A 7,933-nucleotide genomic window follows, 5' to 3' on the forward strand; every position below is an offset into this window, starting at 1 on the left:
ATTTATAGCAGGGGTCAGCTGGAGGGATATGCAAGGTTAACCGAGATCCAGCCTGGTAGTCTTATTATGTATCCGATGTAAGAGACAGTGGCATGCGCAATTAAGTAGAGCGACTGGGACTCCAAGCCTGTAGTCTGTGGACCCATCACACAGCTATAGAGACTGACTCCAGCTGTAGTCTGTTGACCATCACACAGCTAAGTAGAGACTAGACTCAGCTGTAGTCTGTTGACCATCACACAGCTAAGTAGAAGACTGACTCCAGCCTGTAGTCTGTGGACCATCACACAGCTAGTAGAGACTGACTCCAGCTGTAGTCTTTGACCATCACACAGCTAAGTAGAGACTCGACTCCAGCCTGTAGTCTGTTGACCATCACACAGCTAAGTAGAGACCTCAGACTCCAGCCTCCTGAGTGCGTCAGATTGACGTTGTGCAGAGGAACTTGGACGGCAGGCGAAGCCTAGGCAGACCACTCCACTCCACACACGCTGAAATGCTTTAGGCCTTATAATTATTCACAGACTCCAGAACCTGCATCCCAAATGGCACCATATTCCCTATATAGTGTACTAGGGTGCCATTTGTGACACACTATGGGGCAGGCAGGCAGTAATAAAAGAGGAACTCATTAAGAAGCCTGAAAGCATCCTCTGGCTGGCTTGGCTTGGCTTGGTAGACTGACGACTGACTGATTGACTGACTGACCAAAGTACAGGGCTATAGTCTACTCGGTATTGCCGTCTCGCTCTCTCTCTCTGCCAGGCAGGCCCTGACTAATAAGAGAGTGTGAAAGAGGATTTAGAGGCGGCACGAGGAGGGGGGAAAACCTGGAGTCACGCAGGAAACAGTCACCTGGGATCAATAGGTGCTGTACTGTACAGAAGGAACACTACAAAGCCCCAGCCGTGCTTTCTTCTGTTGGAAACTACTGCATCAGCTATACTATATGAGGTTCCAAGAATGCTTGACTCACCATCGTATAACTACCTCACAAAAATCACATATGAGTTATTATCAGAAGGTGGGGTGTGAATACATATTATACGTCGGATTAAAGGAAGCACGTTTCTTTGAGGTGTTTTCCTGCACCAACATTCAATAAAGTACGGAGTAGCTCACACCTTCTCAGCCAGCCAGCCCAGGTGTCTGATCTCTCTGCTCCCTGCGATTCCTGTTCTCTGTGTGCTCTTTGACCTCTGTGATGACCTTGTTGATGAGGTTAGAGGTCGCCGACTGCATGACCTCGAACCAGGCCTGGGCCGAGGCTGTGTCTGTACACCGTAACACCACAGTATGCTTGGCGTCCGGAGAGTGCAGCTCTARCTGCCTGGAGAACACACAAACAGACAGAAAGACATAGAGAAAGCTGTGAATTAGTTTTGTCACAGGCAAATASCTCCCATGGCACAGCTTCCAGTGGACATGAGAAAAGGCTTCTTCAGTTCAACAAAGGCTACTTCCCTTTGAAGGGAAAGGAAGATGGCCGCYGTGTGCTTGATGATGTCCTAAGTGAATGGAAATGATCCCAAGCACCATTAAAGTCTGTTTCRCACAGCGTCTYTTCTTCTTCTTCTGGCTGAGATACACATTTCCTTTGATGTACCGAGCACTGTGTGTWCAGTGGGTATGTATTTATTTACACACCTGCTTACTCATCATGGGTTGATAGGGTTTGTCTCTTGTGGGATGTGCAGTAAGTTTCAAGCCTTTTGGTTTTGGAAACATTAGCTAAGTATATGAATACATTCAGCTAACAACAAAGATAAATAAAATGAACAAGGTTGAAGGAAACCGTTTTCACCTCAGACCTGAGGGACTTGAGTACGACCATTGTTGATAAATCTACCTGTCATTAATCAGAGACAGTGGGAGACCATGTTATCATGATGTCACAAACCACTAGATCAACTGCAGGTGCTCTCTCTCTCTACTCGCCCCCATCAACCCCCCCCCCTTAGAAGAATGGTTTTTTAAGGTTGTCTCTGTTGTTGTCTCTATCAGACACACACTAGCCTACCTTATTAACGGCTAGAGAAATGGTTTTCTATCAGACCCAAATGTCCTACCTTAATTAACATTAAGAGAAAACAGGTTCCTTTTCTGACAACACATTAGTCTACCTTAATATAACCATAGAGAAACCAAGTTTATATCTGACACACTAGTATAGCCCTACCTTAATTAAACCGTTAGAGAGATAGAGTCTGATTAGAAAACCTAGCGTTGTCTCTGTACTCTCTTGGCTCAGTTAAATCTACAAACGGTCAGCATGTGTGTCTAAAGATTAAACTGTTTCCTCTAATGTTAATTAAGGTAGGCTATGTGGTGTCAGATAAGAGAAAACTGTTTCTCTATGTTAATTAAGGTAGGCTATGTGGTGTCTGATAGAAACCATTTCTCTACGGTTAATTAAGGTAGGCTATGTGTGTCAGAAAGAAACTGTTTCTCTATGTTAATTAAGGTAGGCTATGTGTGTCTGATTAGAAACCATTTCTCTACGGTTTAATTAAGGTAGGCTATGTGTGTCTGATAGAAAACCTTTCTCTTACGGTTAATTAAGGTAGGCTATGTGTGTCAGATAATAAAACTGTTTCTCTATGTTAATTAAGGTTAGGGTATGTGTGTCAGATTAGAAACCGTTTTCTCTAGGTTAATTAAGGTAGGCTATGTGTGGTCTGATAGAAACCGTTTCTCTACGGTTAATTAAGGTAGGCTATGTGTGTCTGATAGAAACCGTTTCTCTACGGTTAATTGTTAAGGTAGGTGGCTATGTGTGTCTGATAGAAACCGTTTCTCTACGGTTAATTAGGTAGGCTATTGTGTTGTTTGATAGAAACCGTTTCTCTACGGTTAATTAAGGTAGGCTATGTGTTGTCAGATAAGAAACCGTTTCTCTAGGTATTAAGGTGTAGCTATGTGTGTCTGATAGAAACCGTTTCTCTACGGTTAATAAGGTAGGCTATGTGTGTCAGATAGAAACGTTTCTCTATGTTATTAAGGTAGGCTATGTGTGTCTGATAGAAACCGTTTCTCTAGTTAATTAAGGTAGGCTATGTGTGTCAGATAGAAACCGTTTTCTCTATGGTTAATTAAGGTAGGCTATGTGTGTCAGAATAAACTGTTTCTCTATGTTAATTAAGGTTAGGCTATGTGTGTCAGATAGAAACCGTTTCTCTATGGTTAATTAAGGTAGGCTATGTGGTCTGATAGAAACCTCTTAAATCTCTGGAACACTTGAAGTTAGAATAGCGATAGCAGTTAATCCACTGGACTGTCACAGAGATGAGCGTCCCTGTTACTCTGTCCAGGAAGAACAAATGGGTGGGAGTACACATTGTGGTGGATGAGATGATGTCCTTCCCTGTACATTGTCCCAGGAGAAACCAGAGTTACACATGGTGGTGGATGAGATAGTCTGTCCCTGTTACATTGTCCGCAGTGAGACAACCAGAGTGTACAACATTGGTGGTGGATGAGATGAGTCCTTCCCTCCTCCCACCCCCCTATCTAATGTGTTGCTTTAATTACAGCGCCTGCAGAAAGGATTCACACCCTTGTCTTTTCCCACATGTTGTTGTGTTACAGTCTGGATTCAAAATGTCTGGATTCAAAATGGATTCAATTGAGATTTTGTGTCACTAGTCTACACACCATACCCCATTGTATCAAAGTGGAATTATGTTTACAAATTATTAAAAATGAAACGGTGAAATGTCTTGAGTCAATTCAACCCCTTTTGTTATGGCACGCCTAAATACGTTCAGCAGTAAACATTTGCTTAACAATCACATAATAAGTTGCATGGACTCACTCCGTGTGCAATAATAGTTTTTAAGATGATTGTGAATGACTTACCTCATCTCTGTACCCCACACATACAATTATCTGTAAGGTCCCTCAGTGAGCAGTGAATTTCAAACACCGATTCAACCACAAAGACCAAGGAGGTTTTCCAAAGCCTCGCAAAAAAGGGCACCTATTGGTAGATGGGAGAAGAAAAAAACAGACATTGAATATCCCTTTGAGCATGGTGAAGTTATTATATATACTAACCTAAATGACAGCGTGAAATGAAGAAGCCTGTACAGAATACAATATTCCAAAACAGTTATCCTGTTTGCAACAAGGCACTAAAGTAAAACTGCAAAAAATGTGGCAAAGAAATTAACTTCATGCCCTGAATACAAAGCGTTATGTTTGGGGCAAATCCAACACAACACATTAATGAGTACCACGCTTCATAATTTCAAGCATGTGGTGGCTGCATCATGTTATGGGTATGCTTGTTATCGGCAAGGATTATGGAGATTTCAGGATAAAAAATAAAACAGAATAGAGCTACGCACAAGCAAAATCCTAGATGAAAACCTTGTTCAGTCTGCTTTCCAACAGACACTGGAGACTTAGTCACCTCACAGCAGGACAATAACCTAAAACATAAGGCCAAATATATACTGGAGTTGCTAACCAAGAAGATAATGAATGTTCCTGAGTGGCCTGTTACAGTTTTGACTTATATTCAGCTTGAAAATCTATGGCAAGAACTTGAAACATGGCTGGATAGCATTGATCAACAACCAACTGACAGAGCTTGAAGAATTAAAAAAAAGAATACTGTGCAAATATTGTACAATCCAGGTGACGTACCCAGAAAGACTCACAGCTGTAATCACTGCAAAATGTGATTCCAACATGTATTGAGGCTGGGGTTCTGTACAGCACTTTGTGACATCAGCTGATGTAAGAAGGGCTTTATAAATAATAATTTGATTGATTGATTATAAATACATTTTGATTATTGACTTGATAAAAACATGTTTTCACTTTGTCATTATGTGTTATTGTGTGTAGATGGGTGGGTGGAAAAATCAATGGAATCCATTTTGAATGCAGGCTGTAACACAACCAATTGTGGAATAAGTCAAGGGTATGACTACTTTCTGAAGGCAATGTATCTGGCAAAACACTAGCAATATAAATCCAATCAATTATAATTGTAGAAGTGTTACCCCACCTAGCTCTGCACCCCCTGCCGTTACGCCCCTGTGGATAATAATATACGGGGGGAAACAGAATAACAGTGATGCAGAATGATGCTGGAGCCTTTACCTGTTTCAGGGTCTGGAGAAGTCATGCTCCTGGTGACGTAACACATCTTTAAGGGATGTACCTCCTGTCCCCCTGTAGGGGACATGGTGGGGGTGATGGGGACGTCACAGTGGGGGCTACCCAGCCTCGGAGACTCAGGTGGGGCGTCTCCCAGCCTATCTCTGACACAGGAGAACCCTTCTTCACATAGGGTGGCTTCTCTCATGTACTTCACTGGAATATGAGAGACGAGAATATGAGTAACTTGTTACAGCCTGTCTTGAGGCTGGCTTCCCACATGTACATCACTGGACCAACAAGACAAAGGAATAATTGACTATGTTTTCATTGGTAGAGAGGTCATGCCTTTACTGCTGTTGTTTTGGTGAGGATAGTGCTAAGAGTCCTGCCAACCTAACTTCAGTAGAGCTAGCTAGTGTCCTATAGAGGAGATTGATATGCAGATCATAAAGTGACCCTGCTGTAACCCCACAATCTGTACCAGGCCGGTAGTGGTCCAATTATATTATACAGTTCTACTAGTGGTCCAGTTTCTATTGGTGGTCCAGTTCTATTAGTGGTCCAGTTCTATTGAGTGTTCCAGTTCTATTAGTGGTCCAAGTTCTATTAGTGCGTCCAGTTCTATTAGTGGTCCAGTTCTTTAGTTTGGTCCAGTTCTATTAGTGTCCAGTTCTATTATACAGTTCTATTAGTGGTCCAGTTCTACTATTGGTCCAGTTCTATTAGTGGTCCAGTTCTACTAGTGGTCCAGTTTCTATGTGGTCCAGTTCTATTAGTGGTCCAGTTCTACAGTGTTCATTCTTATTTTAGTGGTCCAGTTCATTAGTGGTCCAGTTCTATTAGTGGTCCAGTTCTTTAGTGGTCCAGTCTATTAGTGGTCCAGTTCTATTGGTGGTCCAGTTCTATTGGTGGTCCAGTTCTATTAGTGTCCAGTTCTATTAGTGGTCCAGTTCTACTTAGTGGTCCAGTTTCTACTAGTGGTCCAGTTCTATTGGTGGTCCAGTTCTATTAGTGGTCCAGTTCACTAGTGTTCCAGTTCTATTATGTCGTCAGTTTCTATTAGTGGTCCAGTTCTATTAGTGGTCCATTCTATTAGTGGTCCGTTCTATTGGTGGTCCAGTTCTATTGGTGGTCCAGTTCTATTAGTGGTCCAGTTCTATTAGTGGTCCAATTATATTAGTTACAGTTCTATTAATGGTCCAGTTCTATTGGTGGTCCAGTTCTATTAGTGGTCCTGTTCTATTATACAGTTCTATTAGTGGTCCAGTTCTATTGGTGGTCCAGTTCTATTAAAGGTCCAGTTCTATTAGTGGTCCAGTTCTATTATTCCAGTTCTACTAGTGGTCCAGTTCTATGAATGGTCCAGTTCTATAGTGGTCCAGTTCTATTAGTGGTCCAGTTCTATTAGTGTCCAGTTCTACTAGTGGTCCAGTTCTACTAGTGGTCCAGTTCTATTAGTGGTCCAGTTCTATTTGTGGTCCAGTTCTATTAGTGGTCCAGTTCTATTAGTGGTCCAGTTCTATTAGTGGTCCAGTTCTTACTGGTGTCCAGTTCTATTGTGGTCCAGTTCTATTAATGGTCCAGTTCTATTAGTGGTCCAGTTCTATTAATGGTCCGTTCTTATTGTGGTCCAGTTCTTATGTGGTCCAGTTCTATTAATGGTCCAGTTCTATTAGTGGTCCAGTTCTATTAATGGTCCAGTTCTATTAATGGTCCAGTTCTATTAATGGTCCAGTTCTATGTGGTCCAGTTTCTATTGGTGGTCCAGTTCATATCTATATGGTCCAGTTCTATTAGTGGTCCAGTTCTATAATGGTTTCAGGTCTATTATGGTCCAGTTCTATTAGTGGTCCAGTTCTTTAAGGGTCCAGTTCTATTAATGGTCCAGTTCTACTAGTGGTCCAGTTCTACTAGTGGTCCAGTTCTATTAGTGGTCCAGTTCTATTATCCAGTTCTACTAGTGGTCCAGTTCTATTAGTGGTCCAGTTCTATTAGTGGTCCAGTTCTATTAGTGGTCAGTTCTATTAGTGGTCCAGTCTATTATACAGTTCTATTAGTGGTCCTGTTCTATTATCCAGTTCTATTAGTGGTCCAGTTCTATTAGTGGTCCAGTTCTTATAGTGTCCAGTTCTATTATCCAGTCTATTGGTCCAGTTCTATTAGTGCGTCCAGTTCTATTAGTGGTCCAGTTCTATTATCCAGTTCTATTAGTGGTCCAGTTTTCTATTAGTGGTCCAGTTCTATTAGTGGTCCAGTTCTATTATCCAGTTCTATTAGTGGGTCCAGTTCTATTAGTGCGTCCAGTTCTATTAGTGGTCCAGTTCTATTAGTGGTTCCTGTTCTATTATCCAGTTCTATTAGTGGTCCAGTTCGTATTAGTGGTCCAGTTCTATTAGTGGTCCAGTTCTATTTAGTGGTCCAGTTCTATTATCCAGTTCTATTAGGTGGTCCAGTTCTATTAGTGGTCCAGTTCTATTAGTGGTCCCAGTTTCTATTATCCAGTTCTATTAGTGGTCCAGTTCTATTAGTCGTCCAGTTCTATTAGTGGTCCTTGTTGTCTAGTATCCAGTTCTATTAGTGGTCCGTTCTATTAGTGGTCCAGTTCTATTATCCAGTTCTATTAGTGGTCCAGTTCTATTAGTGGTCCAGTTCTATTAGTGGTCCAGTTCTATTATCCAGTTCTATTAGTGGTCCATTCTATTAGTTGGGTCCAGTTCTATTAGTGGTCCAGTTCTATTAGTGGTCCAGTTCTATTAGTGGTCAGTTCTATTAGTGGTCCAGTTCTATTATTCCAGTTCTATTAGTTGGTCAGTTCTTACTA

At 41.7% G+C, this 7,933-nt stretch overlaps 1 pseudogene; it reads right to left on the reverse strand.

Annotated features, from left to right (window-relative positions):
• Positions 1-307: 307 nt before the first annotated feature.
• The window catches only part of LOC112078128 (beta-1-syntrophin-like), a 28,625-nt pseudogene continuing 20,999 nt past the window's right edge, over positions 308-7,933 (reverse strand).

This window comes from Salvelinus sp. IW2-2015, unplaced genomic scaffold, assembly GCF_002910315.2.
Source record: "Salvelinus sp. IW2-2015 unplaced genomic scaffold, ASM291031v2 Un_scaffold5286, whole genome shotgun sequence".
In the NCBI taxonomy this organism is placed as follows: Eukaryota; Metazoa; Chordata; class Actinopteri; order Salmoniformes; family Salmonidae; genus Salvelinus; species Salvelinus sp. IW2-2015.